Raw genomic sequence first — 24423 nt, 5'->3', positions numbered from 1 at the left:
ACAGAGCGAAATGTAATTGTAAACAGTGCAAATGGCGGCTTTTCGCGTGCTTAATTCTTGCATTTAGAAATGAATAATTAAATGTACGTGACGTGGACGTGAGTATTGTGGTCAATTTACTGAACATCAAGTAAAATCATTTAGAAACGAATAATTAAATGTACGTGACGTGGACGTGAGTATTGTGGTCAATTTACTGAACATCAAGTAAAATTTAGTCCACCTGTCGCAAGCGACATGTAGTTTTATTTGCTACCTGTCAGACGAAAAAATCGCCTGTCGGCGACAAGTAGACAGGCGAACATTTCGAGCCATGCAGTTTATATCTGCTGTTTTAGATATGTTTTAGAATGAATTAATTTACAGCTAAAGTCAGTGGGCAATGTTGTTTTTTAAGCTAAAGATGAGTACCCAATGCTTGTATTGACCATGCAGTCGTTGTTGATAATTTCTGGTCTAAAATCTTTGAACTTGGTCAGAATTACATTAGCCTCTTGCATCAGTTTGCTTTATATAATTTTGGGACAAAATGTGATTTTTCAGGTAAATGATTTTTGGCCCTTTCATCTAAGTTGAGAAATGTACTACTGATTTGTAATTTTAAGAAAGTTTATTTTAACTGATTTTTTTTTAAAATTCTAGATGATATTGATCCTGAATGTGATGCAGAAGATGAAGAAATAGCAATACCTAAGCATAGTAAGTTTATTTTTCTTCACCCATTTATATACAGAGTCCACACCTTTATATACCGAGTCAGCACTTTTATAAGGCGATGATTGTTAATCTTGCTTGTGAGATACACTTTAATCTTGCAATTCTGAATGTAACAACATCATTGTTCATTTTCTTGCATCAGTAAATGTCTGGTCTACAATCATGCTAAAAATCACATTTCAGTTACATTAATGCCTCGCCAGCACTTCCAGTTGAATCAGTGGTGTGCTTTCATTGCATCTGAGTATGTAACTAGACTTTACATAGCCAGGCTACAAGTCCAATATGCCAACCCTTTCAGAGAGCTATTAGCATTTTTGTGATCTTTGAGGGTTGTTAAAAAAAGAATTTTTGATGTTACCTGATTTGACCATGTTCAGTTTAAATTTAGTATATATGTTTAAATTATGATGAAACTTCTGATTTCACTCTGTCTCACACAAGTGTAACCCCTTGAGTTACCTGGGTAGGTCAATGTGCATCTTAGACAATGGTAGCGCAGGGCTAGAAATTCGTCATTTTTTACAAGAATCTAAGAGGATTCTCATATATGGAATCTGCGCGAATCCTCCGAATCTTAATTAATAATACTGTCTAAAAAAAACAAAATTGTGTTTATTGTGATAATCTAAATCACCAATATACAACAACAATGTTAAAAACCCCAATCAGATGGAGTTTTTGGTAAACGCTTAAATTGTGTCAGAAGTAATATTCAGAAAATGCCATAGTCAAAATAAGCTGATACAGCACCATGGCATTTCTTCATAGCACAATTTGTAGTCTTTTGTCTATCACGCAACTAGTCACATAACTTGCAAAAGTTTTTATTCATTCGTCGATGATAGACAAACTGCACAATGATCACGTGACAAAATAAACTTCGGTACGACTATGATATAGCCTTCAATAATATTTTTAAAATTAAGTCTCTGTCAGCATGTATATAAAATAAAAAATCATAACGGTAAACGCTATTTAGAACTGGTTTATTGACCTAATTCCAACCAATATGTCACGTGTCATTGGAATTCGACATTCAAGATTTTGTTGGGAAAATATCCACTGTTTTTCTCCCCGTGTATTCGGTGTTCTATCAGGGGATTATATTCAATGCAAATTTAAATTTAACTACAGTAACAACTGTTCGGTGAATCCATCAATGTATGATCCAGTTATTATTTTAATACCGGGAATTCTCACGGACGAAGCGTGGAAGATGCGCGATTCGCAAACCATGCCGAGATCGTCTTCATTTCATTCACCACGTGCGTATTTTACTGAACCTAGTATGAATTATCAGCAAGCTTGTTTTGTTTTTTTACCGGATTATCAAAATCACCGTTAAATGTGCTAATTACTCGGATTATGAACCACATATGGCCGATTCGCACTAAGGTATGACTGTTGATTTATGATACCATGTGGCCGATTCATTGTTTTACCAATCGGCTAGATTAAACATCAATCGGCTAAATCCCACAATTAACCCTGACTGACATTCAACAGTTGGACTCGAGAATTCTCCGAGATTTTTTTTTTTTTTTTTTAAGAAAATATTTACGAGAATCCTTCTAGATTCGCAGCGTAAGCTCTTGCGAGAATCCTTGCGCGAATCAGATTCGGAGATTCGTGTGAATTTCTAGCCCTGTAGCGTAAGGTGTGTGCCAGTAGCTTGGTGCCACAGGTGTTGAAAATGTTAAATATTTTGCCCAATAGTCTGACCGCCTAGATACAAATAGTAACGCCATTTAAATATTTCTATTCTACGACGAGTAATGCAGTGTTTTGCCATGTGACGCTTTAGTGTGCCTAACCTTTTGTGGCAACTGACAGCCAAAAAAAACACTTGCGGCATGACGTCAGGCCCCAAGTTCACAAAGCATTCTCAGACTTAAGTTAAACAGTTACTGAAAGTTCAATCACTGTTTATGAGAAATATCTTTGATCCAGAAACACAAAACTTTTCACATAGTTTCTTATTGATGTATTTGAAATATTAAAATAACAAAAGTTTTATAAGGGGCTATATATATGTTAGTTAAAATTAGGCGAACAATTTTGAGTAAATTCTTAACTTAAGTCTGAGAATGTTTTGTGAATTCGGGGCCAGGTTGATTCTATGGTTGCGTCATCCGACATACATTTTGCATTGGTGTTGGGCTGCGTCACTGTGGCATCACCACACAGGGTCACCGTTCTCCCTATCTATGCCAGAGTAAAGCACGCCTGTGTGAGACAGGCTTTAGAATATATTTGTTAACCTTAATTGCCTTTAAAAGAACAGACACACCCTCTTCCCACCACTTATCTGTTCTTGGTATTTTAAAAAAAATATCTGGATCTATTTATAGTTTGTTTTATTTTCTGCTTTTTTTTCTTTTTCTGAACTTATTTTCCATTAATTTGATTAATTTTTTTTTCTTTTCTTTTACTAAGTTTAGACTTTTTCCGCCTGTAAATCTATGTTAAGTAAATCAATAGTGTTAAAAGATATTTTGGGTTTTCGTCAGGGAGATATCGGCCTCACTGTTGGCTTGTTTTCTCTTTGTTTTACTAAGATTAGCCTTTTACCCTCTGTATTTCTATGTTAAGTAAATCAATAACTTTTCAAAAGTGGCTGTGTATCAGTTGAAAAGCGGCCGTGTATCAGTTGAAAAGGGACATAAATAACAAAATCATGATTTACATATTTATTTGAACATCTACAACCCATTTTGAACATGTTATGGTAAAAGAGTCATCATTTTCAACTGTCTCTGTAACTTTCCGAATGTGCGTCACTCTCAGTCATATTCTTACATTTTGTCTCACATTTCTTTACATTTTGATATCTAGTCGCACTTTCAAATTTTGTCGCACTTTCACATTTTGTCGCAGCTTATGCTCATCCGCAGCACATAATCCAAATATTTTACTATTATAAATTAATCTCTTGGCATTTTCAACACTAAAAACTTTCACATTTTGTCGCGGTTTATGCTCATCCGCAGCACATAATCCAAATATATTACTAGTATAAATTAATCCATTGGCATTTTCTACACTATAAACTTGAGAACTCTACAATTCCAACTCGTCTTCATTTAATGGCTGTTCTTGTTTTTGTCTGTCAGTGGATGTCAATACCTCGCGAAGTTAATGAATTGACCTGTGCGGAAATTAGCAAATGTACCTTGCTTATCAAAAAAGTTAAAATCCAATCTTTTGTACTGATCTTGAAGTGTCACCATATTCCTATGCAATTGGTATTTTTCCTTGTGTTTGGCAGAATTCGACTCATCTGCATGGCTTTAATTTCTTGTTCTGTGAAGGATCGGGCTTCTAAATCCTCGCGATCATTGAAATCTCTTGCAGAACTGATATTCTTGGTCTTAGAAATATATATCTGTGACATTATAAAGTAGGATTCTTCGACGAATTCCCGCATTCATTTCTGCCATCCACTACAATCGACGCAGCCAGGATGTTGGCAAAACAACAAGAAATGGCTATTGTACAAAATGATTGGATGACGTTTGCTTTTCTCAACCAATCAATATCCCTGTTATGAACATTTTCCTTGACCTAATTTAAACCATGAAATGCACGTGCAGTGTACTAACATCATTTACCTGAGTAGAAATAAGCTTTTGCGATGAGATAATTGGGGGGCTCTAAATGGGAAACTTTGATAAATTTGTGAAATGAAAAATGCTTTTGAAATTGGGAAAAATAGAAAAAATCTCTATTTCTCGAAAAAGTATTTAGTATAAGTCAGTTATATACCTTGTTTTCTCGGTGTATGGGTTGATACACCGTCTCTTTTTTGAGTGGAGATCTCCTTGGCTTCGCCTCGGAGCCCCACTCAAAAAAGGGACGATGTATCAACCCATGCACCTTGAAAACAAGGTGTATAACTATTACATATAATTCGTTAAATATTGTTTTTTTTCACAGGTGTAAATCTATGGAAGCTGAGTTATCAGATCAATCAAAAGAATTAAGCAGCACTGACTTATAATTAACTCCATCATGGTTTCAACAAAAAAAAGTAAGGAAGATTTGAGATATTTTAAGAAAAAAGATCATTAGATTTTAATTAAAAACTTTTAAAGTAGGGTATTCATCATACTCCTCGCAGTGTTCCGTTTGATTAGAGAGGGATTTCTTGGGCCATTACTTCAGGAATATGGGTATTCATGTGTTATTAAAAGATTTGTGGCAGTTTCCATTGGGTCTGCAAAAACAAAGTTATCTTTCAAACCAACCTCACACAACACAATTTATATGGAATACAATCACTTTATTATCACTGTAACTTGGATATCATTTAATCTTGTGTATCTAGCACTGATTTCTTTCACATTCGTTTAATATCAAATCTTTGTTTAAAAATTTGTAAAAATCATTTAAAATCACCCATAATCATCTAATTTGGTTGTTCATGTTCAATATGTGATCTTCGTTTGAAAATTTGGTTGTTCACCATAAGAATTTTAAAACAAACCTTGTAAACGTTTTGTTATACAAGAGTTTAAATAGTGTTAACTTGTTAATCAACATTTTCATTGTAATCTGGGTATCGTTTAACCTTGCATATTTAGCCCTAATTTTTTTCACATTCCTTCAATATCAGATCTTCGTTTAAAAATTTGTTAAGAACATATAAAATCATCTAATTTTTACTTGTGCCCAGTTTAAAGCTGACCGTTCAATTTTAAAAACAAGTTTTTAATTTATAAGTTTTTAATTTCCCGACCATGGTTCAACAAACGTCCCAATTAAGTATTATACATAAATCATAAATGAGTTTGTTTATATTGTGATTATTGTGTTATTATTGATGTCTTAAAATAGTAATTTTGTTCGTGTATAACTTGAACTTAGATTTTATTGACCAACTCAAATGGAATTTAATGCTATTTAAAGATACATTAGTTAAGTGTTTAATAAAGAGTTGGTCATTCTTGCTATAATAATTCAAAAATAGATGATAAAAAAAAGAAAATATTGAAAATTTCATTCAAATTACTTCATTCTTAGCCAAGTTATCACTGTTTGTAGTTTTGACAAGATGTGTGCATAGTGGTAACCAGGGCACTGGTATATTCAGGACTTATCCTCGCTTTCCCATTTTTAAATTAAATTTTTATGTGGTGAACTATTTTAATCTAGTTAAAATCTTGAGTATCCGATGCCATCGAGAGTTGATTATGGTCTTGTTTTGTTAATTAATGTCTAATTAATAGTTTATATAACATTTCATGTCTAAAAAAAGACCTGCAATAGACCGATTTAGCTCTTGTATAATGTATGTTTAATTAAAAGTATCCAATATCTTCTGTTTGTTTGGCATAATTAACGCAAAAGACAACTAGTATTTTATTTTTGGTCTGATACCTATTTAGTCTATTTAAATCATTTCAGTTTCTCAAAATGATATTAGATCTCAGAATTATTTTGTTGTGTTTCAGGTTTATATTAGAAAAATAGAACCGAAGATGTAGATGATTTAGTCGTAAAATATTGAAATCACAAGTTTTTTATTGGCTAGTTATTGTATTAGTATTTTTAAATACTTGTGTGTTAACATCAGAACATTATAGACAATTGAATGACTTGATAGTTTTCAAAGTAATTTTTCCTTTCATAGAGTATCTTTGATTGATGCTGCGTTTTAGAGATAAAGATATTTTCTAAAACGTTATTTGATGCGATATCATGAACATCAAAGTCATGTGACTACACGGTAGATGCGGTGGATCAGTGAGTAAGGTGTTGGCTCGTTAACCCAGAGTTCTCAGCTCACTATTCCGGAGATCCCTCTGTTGGCCGAGAAAGTACTGGAGCCACAGTGGCTAAGCGAGTATGATGCTGGCTCGCTAGTCTGGAGGTAGCAGGTTTGATCCCGGTGTTGACCAAGAAAGTTCATTGGGATTTTCTGGTGTGGTTTTCTCTTGTCATTGGTGCAGGATGGAGGGCCTGACAAGGACAGCTGTCTAGTCTTTCGAATGAGATTGAAATCTGAGGTCCTGTGTACACATTTGACAGTTTGAATTCGATGTAAGAGTTGGCCGTAGCGCGGCTGTCCGAGCACGTTAAAGAACACTTGACAGTTGGAATTCGATGTAAGAGTAGGCTGTAGCGCGGCTGTCCAAGCACGTTAAAGAACACTTGACAGTTGGAATTTTAATTGATCTACATGTGGAAAATTTCCCTCATTATCCTCTGAATAAAATTAATAAATGTTATTTTTTTTATTTTCAGGTATCGCCAATCTGTTTTTTGTTGTGTTATTTACATTTGAAATGCTGTTAAAAATGTAGTTTAGGCTTCCAGGGTTATTTTGTGTCTTTGTTTAACCATTTTCACAGTTTTGTTGTGTTATGTAGTATATTAGAGGTGGTTCTAATTTATACAGAAGGTGTCAGTGTGTTGAGATGTGCCAGATTATTACGTGTCTTTAAAGCAACCAGGTAATTGATTTAATCCTCTCGTCAAACTCTTCTGATACCTTGACCATCATAGGTGAGTCTTTAGGGAGCTATGGTAGCTCAGTGGGCAGGCCCTGGCTCACTAACAAAGAGGTCCCAGGTTTGATCCTTGCGTGAATCTGTCCAACCTCATGGGTTTTCTCCGGATCCTTTGGTTTCCTCCCACTGCTAGAGACCCCTACGTGCAAGCGAATTATTGAAATAAAATTGAACCATATGTTAGTCCCGAAATGACCTAGTTTGTGTTGAGTGGATGTTAAACCCCATTTCTATCTCTCTGTATTAAATGTCCTGATGCATTGTTTTAAACAATAGGAATCACTTGCAAACTACAGTATCATGAAAGATGAATCTCTAATATGAATATTACTTCAAAGTTGTTCAATTCCATTCAATATTTACAAAGATATGTGGAATTGAAATTTCATTGATATGCTGCTCGCTATTAACAAGAAACCATCATCTTTTATTGGTAGTGGAGAAACCTGATGGGCTTTGTCTAAATCCGATTGAATCGAACCCGGGAGATTATCTAGCATTAGTATTTTGATTTGTTTTTCTTTATTAAATGTTTAATAATCAAACTGAATACATATTAGCGTGGATTAAGCCGTGAGGAATTTGATGTTTTAGCAACAAATGCAGGCCTGGAAATAATGGTTTTAGATGTACCTGACAAAATGTCAGACACTAATGAAATAGTACCGGACATTTTCAACTTAGTGCCAGACATGTATTAATAATATCAATAAAAAGACAAATTAGTGCCAGACAAAATGACAGGCACCAGAGGTTTAGTGCCTGACAAAGCCTGAATCTGTGTCTGACATTGTCTGTGACAGGTGCCTTATTTCCAGTCTTGGACAAATGCCAATTGCCCATTGAGACTTTAATGGTACTTTGCACCAGCTGTTTTTGTATTTTCACCTATTGTATAATCTGGTTACTTCCTCATAAGGTGAATGAACAGGTTGTTCAATTTAAGAAATGCGTTATTCTAACCCTTAAGCTGCTGAATTGTAGACGTCAGATATGATGTCAACTAATTGTTTTGCATGACGTTGGGTGCCTCTATTTAAACTTAACTGATATAACAAAAATGACATCACCATTTTCATTACTGTCACTGAAATCTGAGACAAAAGTTGTCATTAAATTTTAGTTATGTTCTCTGTCTTCATCCTTGAATAATGCACCCAACTGAACCTTGATCATTGATCTAAATGTTACTCCTGGATCTTTGTGATCAAAGGGGAGATAATCAATTACAGTGTATGTTTCTCAAAGTGTACATTAAGTTGCGAACATGGAAGTTCAATAGAGTTGTGTACATACTCTCTGTCAACTTGACCCTGACAAGAAATGTTACTCCTGGATATTTGTAGTCAAAGGCTAGATAATGAATTACAATATGTTTCTTAAAGTTTGGTTTTTTTAAGTTGCATACGTAAATTCAATAAAGTTGTGTATGTACGCTTTGTCAACTGGACCCGGACAAGAAGTGAGCATGATGTACTACAACACTCGGCAAACCTCAGCATACTTCAGTACACTACATCTAGCCTCGGCTGTATGACAAATTCTGCCTTTGGAACTACTTTCAAGTTCCCGGATTACAAATGGCGTCACCCATGAAGAGTGTTTTATCATACAAAGCTTTCAATGTCTTTAAAGTTTATCCGATTTTCTTTAAACAAAGGACAAATTTGCAAGGAAAACTCTACACACTCCTCGAACAATGCAATTTTGAGAACTTTTTTCTAAAAGCGACAAGTTTTCCTGTTAAGTGAACTGGTAGCCACATCGCAATTGTATAGGTGTAGGTACATACAGCCGAGGCTAGATATAGGGTACCAGAGTTTGCCAAGGTTTTCTGAGTGGTACTACTAGTGAACTCATTATACATTAATTATTTGAAGATATTGACTGGTAAAGCAGGGTATGAAATAAGCCTCTTATATGGTAACCTCAAAATAGGTTATGCTAATCTGCCTGAAATTTGGTTACGATGCATCAGTTTTCTGCCATATTTGTTTAGAGCTGCCCCCTATTGACATGCAATATAGTACAATTTGGATGATTTTACACCACTATAGATAGGTAGTCTACACTTTAACCCTAGAGTCAATTAAAAGATAAGCCAGGTACCCCTAAGCTCATTAAATCAGCAGGGCCCATCTCCCTAAGCCAATTAGTGGATTATTGTTAATTCTAATACCCACTATAAAATTGCAAATAACTAAAAAAAAGAACATATATTTTCTATACATAGAAAAACTTTTACAAAAATGTTCTTTCCAATGATATAAAATTCAATTGTACAAAGTAGCAATTATATTACTATCAATAATATTGAAAAGTCAGTTCCATTAAAATTATGACTTTTTTGTCATCATGAACAAGCATCTCCTAAGATTTTTTTTTTTTTTTTTAAATAGAACAGAGTTCAAAGTAAATACAAATATTACTTCATCACTGTCGGCATTTGGATATATGGCGGGAATTGTCGTCTTCTTTGTTCATTGCGTCGAAAAAAAAAAATATTTAGTTGAAATCTTCGACAATGCAATATTTCTCTATATTGCTTGTATTAAATCCTAATAAATTATTACTCAATCACCATTAATTTAAGAAATAAAAACAATAGAAATCTGTTGAGTGGTCTGGCACTTTTGTTTGCTAATGCCGTTGCAAAGCATGATGGGTCCGCGAGTTGATTCGCTACCGCCAAATGACAGGTGCGAACTTAAGGATCTTTCAGGTATTTATTTATAATTGTAATATGTTTTTAACGTAGGAGTGGGGGAATAGTTTAACCATGGACCTTATAATACAGTATATATCCATGGTTTAACTGAAACCTTCAGTTTATAAATTTAAAATTATAGCTTGGTGGTCGAGAACGGAAGAACAAAAGAATGAGGAGAAAGAACGCACTCGATCCATCAGAAGATCCAAGAGTAAGAGTCTTGTTATAGATTCTCAGGTAAACAAAGATAATGAAAATTTCAACAATAAAGGCAACACATCCCTGTTGACTATGTGGTCTGCTAGTTGTGAGTGAGAGAATAACAGTCAGAGTGCATGTTAGTTCAGGTGTGTGCTGTGAATACACAGGTCATGTGTTTAGAGAAGCATGATAACTAGTGAGTGCATTGGAGAGGGAGTTTTATTGAAATAAAATTGAACCATATGTTAGGCCCGAAATGACCTAGTTTGTGTCGAGTGGAGGTTAAACCCCATTTCTTCTCTCTCTCATTTCTCACCTCCTGTAACGGGTACATGTCATACTCATGAGTCATATTTCTGTATGAGATCCTCGAGATCACATGATCTGTAAGCTAGCAGACAACATAAGTTATATCTAACAAATAATGTATACACAGTCTTAAAGTCAAAATTCTCAATGATTAAAATGCATATTTTTATACGTCCGTAGTCCATATGTGTGTCCGTCCGTCGATCCACAATTTGTTTGTGGACTCTCTACAGGTCACAATTCTTATCCGATTTTATTGAAACTTGAAATGTAAATTTATAACCCGAAGATCTCGGTTCCTTTTGATATTCGTGCATATCGGACCGTAATGTCCTGAATAATGGCCCCTGATTGTACGAAAAATCGTGTTTTTAGCTTGTGGACCCTATAGAGGTCATAATTTTTATCCGATTTCAAAAAAATGTTTTAGTACATCACTGTTACACCCTAAGGGCAGCTGAGTTCGAATTTCGTGAAAATCGGCCCAAAATTGACAGACAAAATGGCCGCCATTCGTTCTCAAATAGCCTAAAAACATGGTATATCAAGGTTGTGGACCCTATTTTGATGGAACTTGAAATGTAAGTTTATAACCCAAAGATCTCAGTACCTGTCGATATTCGTGCATATCGAATCGTAACTTCCTGAATTATGGCCCCTGATTGTACGAAAAATGTTGTGGACCCTGTAGGGGTCACAATTTTAATTCGATTTTGATGAAAGTGAAATGCATGTTTATAACCCAAAGATCTTGGTTCATTTCGTACATCTTGGTTCATGTGGACGTATATTCTTGTCGCCCCTGTCCGTCCGTCCACAATTTGTTTGTGGACACTCTACAGGTCACAATTCTTATCCATTTTAACGAAACTTGAAATATAGGTTTATCTCCAAAAGATCTCGGCTGCTTTCGATATTGGCATGTATCGGATCGAAACTTCATGGATTATGGCCCCAGTTTGTACGAAAAATCACGTTTTTAGCTTGTGGACCCTATAGAGGTCACAATTTTTATCCGATTTTGTTGAAACTTGAAATGTAAGTTTATAACCCAAAGATCTCGGTTCCTTTTGATATTCGCGCATATCGGACCGTAATTTCCTGAATTATGGCCCCTGATTGTACGAAAAATCACGTTTTTAGCTTGTGGACCCTAAAGAGGTCATAATTTTTATCCGATTTAAAAAACCGTATTATTATATCACTGTTACACCCTAAGGACGACTGAGTTTGAATTTCGTGAAAATCGGCCCAAAATTGACAGACAAAATGGCCGCCATTCGTTCTGGAATAGCATAAGAATATGTTATAGAGGTCACAATTTTTATCCGATTTTGTTGAAACTTGAAATATAAGTTTATAACCCAAAGATCTTGGTTCCTTTCGATATTCGCACATATCGGACCGTAACTTCCTGAATTATGGCCCTTTATTGTACGAAAAATTGCGTTTTTAGCTTGTGGATCCTATAGAGGTCATAATTTTTATCCGATTTAAAAAAACGTATTATTATATCACCGTTACACACTGAGGACGACTGAGTTCAAATTTCGTGGAAATTGGCCCAAAATTGACAGACAAATTGGCTGCCGTTCATTCAGTTCCTTTCGATATTTGCGCATATCGAATTGTAATTTCCTGAATTATGGCCCTTGATTGTAGGAAAAATCACTTTCTTGTTAGCTTGTTCTCTATCCATCTCTCGAAAATGTGGGCGTATCCTGCCTGGCAGCCGCTGGTTGAATTAAATCATGAAATAGCCAAATTGTTCTAATCTAGTTAAAATCTGGAGTATCTGATGGCATCGAGAGTTGATTATTGTCTTGTCATGTTAATAAATATCTAATTAATGATTTATATAACATTTCATGCCTAAAGAAAGACCTGCAATAGGCAGATTTAGCTCTTATATAATGCCTGTTTAAACACTGCATACCGTATACACACATGCACAATAAATTAAAACTATTTGTATACACAGCAACTGAAGACATATAGAAGACATGGTATTTTAACTCACTCCGTGTCCTTGGGTCTTTTGTTCCTATCAAAATGAAAATTGTAATCATTATTTTTATACACTGGATTTTTATGTAGACTTACTATGCATTTCACAATAATAAAATATATTTGTGTACACAGCAAGTGGACACATATTGAATTGTTATTTTAAACTAATGGGAAATCAGTGTTCTTAGGTTTCATGTTCACCTCCAATTGAAATCATTATTTTTACACCTTTTTCAAATATTTTCAGCCATAAAGCTATATCAGTTGTAAAAATTCTTCGTGTGTTGAGAGTTCTACGTCCTTTACGTGCCGTAAACAGAGCTAAAGGTAGGATTTTTTTTTTTAATACTGTTTTGAAGGAGCTAAACCTCCTTACTTTATGTAGAAAATAGTGTGACACTACGGTGTTGTTACGCCATGACTATCCTTCGTCACGGCACTAAAAAACAGTGATATGCCACGGCCCGTGACACTAATCTAGTCAGGACTTTCACGCTGTATATAAAACTCCAAGGATCAATTGACACTGGCCATCAAAGAAGAATCACGGTGAAAAATAGACGGTAAGGATTCCGAAATAGCCTTAGAACCAAGGTGGGGGAAAAGCCTTATTTTCATATTAGTTATCTTTAGGATCAGCCAGTAACGATGAAAGCTAGCCTCTATCAGACATCATTACTAAAATAACTAATATAAGGATTACTTGTGTTTTCCAGTTTTTGTGTCACTTCCTGTTTCTTCAAATCTTCGTTACGCATCTACTGTAGCAATGATCTCTGTATTAAAATTATATTTGGTATGTCCTTTAATGTCCTATTGTTCTGCATCAAGAAAGACAAGCATGTTCCATGCAGTATGATACGAGAGGAATTTTAAGGCGAGTGTTTATAATTTGTTTATATGTTTTAATCTGGTATATAATGGAGTGTTTATAATATGTTAACATATTTTTGTCTTTCAAAGAAAGCAGGGGACTATTAAAATGGGTTCGTCCGTCTGTCGGTCCGTCACACTTTTTGGGACACAATAACTCTCTTTCTAATGGAGCTAGAATGTTCAAACTTGGTGTAGGTGTTTATTACGTCAATACTTTGATGGAGTTCGAAGATGAGCATTTTCTGCTTAGGGTAAGCAGAGATAAGCAATTTGATTGGTTGATGCTTTGGGACACGATAACTTTAGTTCTAATTACCTTGATTAAGTTTGATAATGAGAATTTTCTGCTTAGGCTAATGAGCGATAAGCAATTTGATTGGTCAAGGCTTCGGAACATTACAACTCTGCTTTTTATTGAGGTAGAATGTTTAAACTTGATGTTCATTAGGTGAATGTCTTGACTGAGTTCAATGATTAATATCTGGAGCTAAAGCTAAGCTTGCGCGTAGGGGTCTTTAGCAGTGGGAGGAAAGATTTTCCTTTAGGGCTAATCCATTTAAAAATATCTGGAGGGTACCACACATTTTTAAAAAAAATAATCTTTTACTGAACGTGTGGAAAAATTGGGTTTTGTGGGTAATGTAATGGGGCGTGGGGGGAGGGTCTGTTTGAAAAAAGCTTAGTATATTATGGTATCTGCCCCCCCCCCCCCCTGTAATTTTAAATGGAATATTCCTAAGGTGGTTTACATTTTATGAGAATTCAGATCCTACATGTATATTCATTATGGTTCTCGTTTCCCCGGTACTGGATAACCAGTAAAAGATCGATTGAAGAATTCACCTGGGACTGGCAGTTGATTTATATACAAGTTGTAAAATAGGGCATTTCAATGATTTTAACCTTAAAAGACTATAAATACAGTTAAATTTAAAACACTTAAATATATATTTATGAATGAAATAATATTCAAAATTTGTCCTACTCTTTGAAAAACTTGTCATGCCAGTCTGAGATATGTGAAAATGTTGGCTGATATATGTGAAGGTGGTCTCAATAGTGATATTTAATTATCAAAAACTGTATTTACTTCAACTCGTAACAAAAATTTAATCTGATCAGATTTTAATAAACAAAGGTCGACGACTCCCCACTGGAATATCTAGGGTTTAGGCCTACAAATAAAACCATTATTTCCCAGCCTAGTGAAATATTAAGGACCAGTTGATTAGCACCTTGATATTTTACAAGGTAGATCTAGTTATTAGCCGTCTGTCTCAACATTTTGTAAGGTAGGCCTAGGGAAACATTAGGTACTAGTTGATTAGTACCTTGACATTTCACCAGGTAGGCCTAGAGAAACATTAGGTACTAGTTGATCAATGTCTTGACATTTCACCAGGTAGGCCTAGTTGATTAGTTTAATTGTTATATATAACCACTATAAAGAACTAATACTTTTTTTAAAAAAAGACACCAACAGATCTAACATGTCCGCTAATGGGGATAAAATATGATTAGGGAGGGAACTCGTTTTCAAACTAATGGCAATGACACTAGAACTAAATAAACTCTATTGTATATAGGCCCGGTATAGTATTATAACATTTTCAAATTAATACCCAGATGTCAATGGCACTAAGGTCCAAGTGTTATAAGGGGAGTGGCTGCCAGCCAGGAAGCTTTATAGTAAAATCATGTCAAGTCATCAAAGAAAAAGAAACCAACAGATCTGGCTATATTTAAATTTATGGATTCCAATTACCAATAGAGTTACCTGAATTCATTCAGCCTTGCTGGTATAATTAAGACCTACACATAAGCCTGTGTTGGAATTTGAAATAACAGTGGGGCATTGTGTCGCTGTCCGGGCAGAATGTCTTTTATACGGTAGCACACACTGCATGGCATAAACCCATCTTCATTAGCCCAGTCAGTGTAGAAAAGTAGGACGTTAAACCCCATTTGACGAATACGTGAATAAAATGAGGTTTAACGTCCTACCGGTATTATGAAGACAAGTTAGTGATGTATGTAATATAGTAAACATTGTGTAGTTTATGATGGTGTATTATAGATCGATTGATTGATTGATTTGTGTTTATACGTTTTATCTAGATTGTGTCAGCTTTAGTATACCCCCCCCCCCCTCCAACAATTGTCAACCCACCCCAGCAATGTTTGTATCGTTCTTGTCTACCATATTCGTTATTAAATATTCATTCAACTTATTATATCAAATTGTTTCGTTTTTAATTTTAAATTCCTATATGTTTTGAGATCATAGCTTAGGATTTTTCTCGCCTAGTTTTCACGGAATGCATCTGAGAGGGTCAGACTGGTTAGGTCTAAATATTAAGGCCATCTGTAGATTATCGTCAAGGTTACGTGATGTAAACAGGGTTAACTCTAACCCAACCCACTGTCTTCGCCAGCAACCACATGCCCTAAACCTGTTTACATCAGGTGACCTTGATGAAATCTGCAGGTGGCCTTAATATTTAGACATGAGAATCCAGGTCTACCCAATGTTGTACATGTAAAAATATATCCAAGCCAATGTCCCCAATGACCGTAGTATACGGACCAGCAACCGAACATGACGTCATGGCCGCCACCTTTAAATTGTGACGTCATATACAAAATCGATGCGCGATTGCCCATAGAACAAGCATGTCATGTTTAATAATGTTGATCCTACTTGGGCCTTTTTGGAAGAGGATCGCCCGAGGAACAAGACAAGTACCGTTTGGGATCCAGTTCCATGTGCCCAATTCGCCTGACTAGCACACCACACTAACCAACGATCACGCTCTGCCTTCAAGCACACAACACCACACACAATGGTCAGGACGAAATGAACACCCTTTATTTTTTCTTTATTCAATTGAAAGTTTTATGTCGAAATGTTACCCAAGAGAGTTTGGTCTAAGTTAAAAGTTACAACCTGACAGTAATACCTGTCGTGGGTGGATGTGGGTGTTTAACGTTGTCACACACAAACTATGCCAATTTCTTGTATGTAGTGGGCTTTAGTTAGCAGTGGGGGGAATCCGAAAGGAACCCCATGGGGTGGGATTGAAACAACGCTACCTAACTCAGTGACATACCTTATAATCAATAGTTCATGTGTTAGGCCCACCCCCCTCCAATTTGATTATTTCTTTAAGCCATTTATTTAGCGTCATCTACAATATTTCTTAAAGCTTTTATATAAGAATGATAAATAGTAACGAAATACAAGAATATAATAAAATTTATATATTAACACAATAATTTTAAATAAAACAGTAGCAAAAATAAATTATTATTTAGTAATGGCAACATATGTAAACATCAAATATGTGCGTATATAAAAAATAAAATATGTGCATATATAAATTAAATCAAAAATTTATTATCAGTTGTAAAAGGGAGTATAGAATTTGTGAATTTATTGGAACTGGCGGAACGCTTATGTTTTAGGCTTTGTCAATATATTATATAAAACGTTATAAAATCTCAAAAGGAACAACCAACATGTCTTTTATTGTACGACAAAGTATATTTTTATATATTAAGATTCAATGAGCTAGAAAAATTTATTTGGCTCGATCCGCTTGAGGTTCTTTCTTTTCTCATATCTCTCTGTCGGGAATAATAGGGGTTTGCACTCCCCCTTTTCAAAATTCCTGTATCCACCCTTGTTGAGAGTTGACATTGTATAAAGGGACATAATGTAATTGAGGATTTGGGGCGTGTCATCACCACTGGGAAATATCAGTAGGCCTATTATAATCATCATCTTTATTTGTCTATAAATCACCATCAATCACCTTCACTATCACTAGATATATCAACATCATTAGGAAATATCCTGGTTTTTAGGAAATCTTGTCTTAGTTCATGATCCGTATTGAGAGTAAAATACTGGTAGTTATATTGACTATAATCATCATCTCTATATCATAACTATCATAATCATCATCAAAATCATTACAACCATCATCAATATTATCTATGTTGTAATCTTTAGGATGAAGAACATCTTTTAACAGAAGAAAATCCTTTAATTCACGAGGTAATTCAAGATCCCTTACCTTCTCCTTTATTCCCAATCCAAGATTCTGTCTGATGAATCTTCTACGTACAGGGACTTGAGAGATATATTACTACAGAAACTAATGAATTCTTCCCTGCCTTGTGAATGGGTAGTGTGATCTTCCTTATCAAAATTCAAAGTTGTCATAATTTCCCGCATGGGCACCACTAAGATATAACAGTTTTCTCAGTTTATCTCTATCTGAACTACTTAGTTCAGTAAGATCAATTTGATTATAGCTACTTTCACCTGAAGAGATAATGAGAGTCTGAACACAGTTTTCAGCAACTAAATATCTAATAAAACGAACAACGCGGCATGGTTCCCAGAAGCGGGGAAAACATAAGGCTGTTTTGATAATCGTGTTGCCATCATTACAGGGTAAATCGAGAAGACCAGTATTACCATTAGATAGAAGTAATTTAAAACAAGTCAAATCAAACACACTTTGATAATATTAAGATATTGTAGAGCAGATCTTCCTGAATAGTCTAACATGGTAACTATGGCACCAGCTTGAAGTAGTTTCCTTGTAAGAACTCTGTCGTTTTTCATTGCTGCCATCATTAAACTAGTTCTACCTCCATTATCTGGAATATTTACATCTATTCCATCAACACCAAGTAAAATATCAATACAAGTCATGTATATTGGATATATCTGTCTACAATAATTCTTAACAACATCATTTACCTGTCTCTTGTTCAAACCATCTTTAAACATAGTAAATCCAATGATAGAAAGATGGAGAGCCGTATGACCCTGGTTATTGTGTGTATTGATCTCTAGTCTAGGATGACGTGTCAACAATTCTAAATATTTGCTGTTTAATAAAAAGGCAGCTATCATAGTAGGTGTGTTGGTTTGAGAACATGGATGTTTGATGTCTAGTTCGTTATTTAACAACCATTTAAACGTGTTTGCAGAATAATCATAGTTAACACCAGCTAAAAGATGAAGCATATTTTCTCCTTCAGCTGTAAAACCATTAACAATCAACTTACGCCCCATGTAATAACTGAACACCCCCAACCTCTTACATTTTAAAATATCATGGAATAACTTAACTCCATTGTTACCTGACATCACATCTGAATCTGAATCTACTAAAAGTTTAGCCACCGTGATCCCCGTGTTTTAACAAATTGGATGTTAAACCCCATTCCTATCACATTATTGTATAGACCTGTCTGTCCTATTAAAATAATCAAATGATTGTGTAGATATTAAACATTATTCCTATATTATAACGTTTTGTATTTCAGTTAATAGCTAATATATAGTTTCCTGTCGACTATACTTGTAGAACAGAAATTTACTGAGTGATAAACTGGAGAAGATCTGTGAAGATTGAAGGCCGTCAGGTAAGGGTGATAACTTTCAAGTTATATTTAGTACCAGGATAGGTTTTAAATATCACAAGTTTTTTTTTAAAATGTTAAATTAAACTTCATAATTTTATGAACATATCCAGAATATGGTGTGCAGAAAAATAGGACATTAAATGATTAAAGCTTATTTTATTTCTAGAATATATCTCTCCAGATTTCTTTGTTTATATTTGTTGTTGTTTACCAGTAATCACATGCAAGTTGATACTGTCTATCTTGACATAGATTAGTCATTTACAATTTTATTTAGAATTTGTTTTTAGCGATGTGATTAAGGCAGACAAGTTTTAAATTGTGGTATAAGGGGAGATAATTCAAAATAGAGTTATCCTTTCTGGATGAAAAAAGTAGGAATGGTTAAATAAGATTTAATTAAAGTTTGTGTATCATTACAATAAAACAACTTAGTTAGTCTCAGTCAGACTTGACAGTCCAGTTGACAAATTGGAGATCTTACCTGTTAGTCAATTTACTGTTAAAAAATAGTATTTCTAATAATTTAACCTTAAAATACAGTTACATTGATATATCTAAAAAATTGGAATAATGTTATAAATTGTATAAACAATACCTAGATAAGTTTTTAGCGTCTTGTAAATGTTCTCTCCATTATCTATAAAAGAAAACCTATGTTTTGTTTATGTTTTTCAGAGCTGCTGTATTCGAACATAAACCGTCATTAAAAGTTGGTTGTGATTATTTGATACGTGGTTGTGTCAAGAGATATCCACTAGAAAACTGTCCACTGTGTAGCTGAAGATCCTGAGGTAATGTTTTTTATATTTTGTCTAATAACCAAAGCGTATTAATTCCCTAACTTAACAAAACTGTATAATATTAATAATGGTTTAATCTAGGATGCAGCCCTTTATAAACTAGTTATAGATATAATGCTGCAAACTTGTACACCAAAAAGTATAATTTGTTTCCATGGAAACACAAAAACTATTAAATCCATGCGTGACATAAAAATGTGACTCGCGTGACAGGTAGAAAAAAACACTAATGTTTCAATATAATCAACTAATTTTTTTATTGTCTTTCATTGTCAAAACAAACAAGAAATAATTTGCTCAAAAATATTTCAATCAAAATTATAAATTCTTTATTTAGCCAGGACTCCTCTGGATCTGAAGGCCAGGTATATAGATTATCTCCAACTCTTTGAAGGTATCGCAAAAGAACATCTTGACCATCAACATCCAAAACTTGAGCCATAGAAATATATTTTATATCGGACCGTTTACCCGAAAAAGATTCAGCAACCAGTGACATCCTGAAAAGAAAACAACAAATTAGTTTTAGAATGAAAACATGTTAGGCTAAAAGCAGTATAGCAAACTGAATTACTGTCCTAAAGTCGCTAAAAATAAAGTTAAAAGTAGAACAATATAGCGTGACTCGTGTGACATGTGACTCGCGTGACATGACTTTAAGTAGTTTTTTTTGCGCTAGAAAAATTGATAGCATTACAAAAATTCATTCAGATATTCAGTTTTTTATGCTTATTTAACATTAATATTTGTCAAATAATAAAGTTATTTTAAAAGGGTGCTATAAAAGAAATATACTCACTTTTGTGACTTGCGTGACCATCAAAATGAGGTAGTTTTGGGATCCAGAAAAATTAGGGATCGGCTTCACTCATCGACAAATTTCTTTAACTGAGTAGAAAGTGACCATTTTGATCTCATTTGGTCAAAATAAACCAAGATTATAATAGAATGTGCCAGGGATAATCCATTTTTATTCCATAATATCATGTTTATATTATACTTACCATTTTAAGGATAAGGAGTGCGGATGGCCAATATTTTAAATGTTAATAATTTTGTGATTTTAATTTTTGACTTGATGTTCTGATATGTTTATTAAGTGTTACTTGTGTCTTCTATTTGTTTTGTTTTGTTTTAAATTTGTTCAATATTCAAACCACGGATCTCACTTTAGATAGTTGACCGAAGATAAAAAGTTTATTCTCTTATTTGGACGAGTCAGAAATGCAAGGCTCCATATTGTACACATTGTCGTGCACTTAATAGAACCCTTGACAGACAGTTGGAATGTCGTGGAAGACTAGATGGGAATGTCGCTGTCTGAGTAAACTTTCCCTCATAGTACACTGTATGACGTATGTCGATCTTCATTAGTCCTGCAGAAAAGTAGGACGTTAAACCCCATTTCATGTTATATCACTTAATCTACATTTAAAATAAAAAGTAACACATAATATAAGATTATGTTTGTTTTTTTTTTTCAGGAGGTAAAAAATGTCCTTCCTGTGATAAACGAATTTATCATGTAAAATGGAAAGTGTCAGTTGAAGTAATGGAGAATTGATAGGCACAAAGAGAACTAGAAGAAGTTGTAGATTTCTTGAAATAATTTAAAATATACGTCTACTTTTGTTGAGAAAAATACCAAATATGTATATTCTACAATCTCAGCTTCAAATTTACAATTTACTTACAAAAATATTTATTTACATTGTATTCAATGTCTCTAATATATGAAATATTGTAAAAATTGAATCACTGGGGGCCGTGTCAGGCCCCCAAATATTCTGTTGAGTATATACAAAGATATGATGAATTAAAAATTGGTCAATATTCAGAATCCTCTACAGATGATATAAATGGGATATGATCAAAAGTCAAGGCCACCTGTAATCTTAGGTAAAATCTTCTGATTACTCTGTTTTTAATCTGACTCGGGAGATTTTCTAACATTAATTTTACTTTCTTAAAGATGTATCATATTGTAATATATAGAATTCGGTCTTTTATATAGGGCTATTATTGTTCAATGTACACTTATTATAAATTATATCATTGCATACTTCTTTTCCAAAATGTTCAATCTTGCATTAAAATGGTCCTTAGTTACGAACATATTTATATGTCACAACGTAGACGTCCATCTTGTGTCAGATTGTTACATATATTTCTATTTGTTTAATGATCATTGTCAACACTAGTATTTTATCTTGGTTGTTATAATAATTATGTTTTATAACCAGGGTTGACGTAGCTCAACTGGATTATATTGTTACCTATTACGTCTTGAATAATTAAACATGGTATGATCACATTTGATCAAATTACTCGGTTCAATAGTTATTGTCCATTTTGTCTGTTTATAATCAATCTTTTTGTTGTACATCTCAAATTATTCCTGGTCAAATTTAAGTAAAACGGACAAGTTCGTTTTAATATTTAAGTAGGCTATTTTTCAAAGAAGTGGCGACATTCAGAAAAGGGACAATTATTCATTGGTTGATAACGTCACGTGACAGTCTAATTTTCCTATATAAAGGGAGCTAGAATGTCGGAAGAGCAGATAACGGTTCGTTATATCCAAAGCTAACCAAGAGATAAAACCGATACTTTATAACAATTACCGTATAATCACAACCTATTAACTAATTAGAAAGGTGAGAATAGTGGCCTTGATGGAACTTGGTCGTACATGTTAATGTTACAAATGTCACCATAAGTAAGTCTGCAGAATATGCCTCCATTATCACCGGGTTAACCAATGTGCGACGTCAAGGACGTTAAGGGTTTGTGTTGTGAACGTTATCTCCCACCACGCCGGACACCCATATTATTATAGAATGATTCACTAACTGTATTTTATTGTTATTCATGTCATGACATAACCTTGAAATAAAGGAACGGGCATATTGAACATATTATTAGTCTTAGTCGTTACTTACTAGAGGAACACAAGAGTAACCTCCTCTGAATAGTTGGGAATAGCTTTGATGAATCTCGCATCTTGATTGTTTGGGTTGGGTGTTATACAAAATTCGAGGGATGCATTACACGAGGTCATATATGACATGATTTAGGTGAATTTTTAGAGCAAAGAGTTTAGCAGAGATGATTATGTGGTTTGGTTCATGTTTGGATATCCCGTCCGAAAGTAAGCTGATAATTTATTTTTAGTATTTTTATTCTCGGCTGCTAGATTGGCTGTTCTAAAGACAAGGTTGTATTTCTTAAAGCAAAATCACAAGTTAGAAATACGTGCTGTATTTAAATCAGTTTTAACAGATCATATGAATAATGTTTATATTTATATGAAACATCATGGATTATTACCCAAGTTTCAACTTTTATATCAATTAAATCCATATATAGAAATTATTGATGATAAAATCCTTGTGAAATTTATTAGTAGGATAATATAGTTATACTTTATAATACTTATTATTTTTTTTAATATTTCTATGCCTTTTGATAAATAAAATAAATTTAAAAAAAAAAGATTGTCCATCATCCAAAATATTTACATATAACTTAAAATTGTTCACCCAAGACCCTTTTTAAAAATAAAAAATAACACCCTATCCAATACAATTCATACTTCTGTTAGACTGGTTAAAAGTGCTACCAACACCCTGGTGCTACCCTGGGACATATTTTGTATTGGTAGCATCGAAGTTGTAATATTTAACGTAGGACGCCGTGTTGGTCAAGGGAGACAACTCGAATCGTATTGACAGGCTAAGACTGATGTGTGTTGGGTGGCCGAATTGTTTAAAGCGTTGTATCATAAGGTCTGTCATTGAGTGGCGTGGTTTCGATTCGCTGCTTGTACGTGAAAAAGAGAAGGTTCGCCTGTCCAATCTCATGGGTTATCCCGGGTCCTCCAATTGCCCCCACGGGTACGCGCAAGCGAGTTATTGAGATAACATTGAACCATACGTTAGTCCTTAGATGACGATTTCACTCTCTCACCATTGACGGGTTTGACCTTTTCGATCTAATCTAGCCCCGTTCAAAGAAATCTATAGACTGTGACGTCATTTTAGTACGCAATATTCCTAATTCACGTTTGTTTACTTCCGGATCAGTCCAACTCAAATTTATGAATACTCACCCAAATCCTGGCAGCAAATAAATGTATCAATTCAAACGTTCTTCGTCGATCCGAGATCAAAGACAAAACATAAGATTCAAAACGGGGGAGCGGGTGAAAGTCATAAATAGACAAACTATATTCATTAGTCAGGAACTTCAAAGTTAACACGAACCAGTGCTGACAGGTGGAACGTTAAACTCCATTCATTCTTGGGGGATTGGATGGCCGGATGGTTAGGGCGAACGCGTTTTATCATAAGGTTTGTCAATGACTGAACTGGTGTGGTTCGATTCCCCGGTTGTATGTGACAAGGAGTAGGTTCGCCTGTCCAAGCCTAACAAATTAATAAACGAAAATAACTTTAATGAATCAAAATGGTGGTCTTTGATAAAAAACAGAAACGTGTCTTTTAATAGGGGAATTCTGAATATAAACTACCGACACTTAAATCGAATGATATAATACTGTCTAAAACGAAAAACGCTAGAAACTATATATAAATCATTCATTCTTCCAATTTTCGATTATGCAGATTGTGTATGGAATAATTGTTCTAAAGATAAATCTACCCAACTTGAAAAACTTCAACTCGACGCATTGCGTACTATAACCGGTCTTCCATGTGGTACCTCTCATAACATACTTTATACGGAAACTGGAATCTGTCAGCTTCAATTAAGACGCTATCAACATAAAATGATACTTTTCTACAAAATTTTTAATGGACTAGTCCCTACATATCTA

The 24423-nt window shown here is 34.3% G+C and overlaps 3 long non-coding RNA genes across 7 annotated transcripts in view; 2 read left to right on the top strand and 1 right to left on the bottom strand.

Moving 5' to 3' along the window:
- LOC130010859 (uncharacterized) overlaps positions 1 to 24423 on the top strand; it is a 162650-nt gene that overhangs the window by 8794 nt on the left and 129433 nt on the right. The window lies entirely within an intron of this gene.
- LOC130010864 (uncharacterized) overlaps positions 1 to 24423 on the bottom strand; it is a 65981-nt gene that overhangs the window by 19463 nt on the left and 22095 nt on the right. The gene's annotated exons all lie outside the window — the stretch shown is intronic.
- LOC130010860 (uncharacterized) lies at positions 738 to 22504 on the top strand. Of its 2 annotated transcripts, XR_008786157.1 has the most exons (10): positions 738 to 794; positions 4657 to 4750; positions 6174 to 6333; positions 6967 to 7175; positions 10082 to 10153; positions 12710 to 12789; positions 17354 to 17398; positions 18685 to 18783; positions 19462 to 19577; positions 21071 to 22504. It is a non-coding gene; the product is annotated as an uncharacterized LOC130010860 (long non-coding RNA). The 2 variants fall into 2 exon arrangements; XR_008786158.1 differs by lacking the exon at positions 6174 to 6333.

The sequence above is a fragment of the Patella vulgata genome, chromosome 2, assembly GCF_932274485.2.
Source record: "Patella vulgata chromosome 2, xgPatVulg1.2, whole genome shotgun sequence".
In the NCBI taxonomy this organism is placed as follows: domain Eukaryota; kingdom Metazoa; phylum Mollusca; class Gastropoda; family Patellidae; genus Patella; species Patella vulgata.
This window is presented reverse-complemented; position numbering and strand designations above follow the sequence as displayed.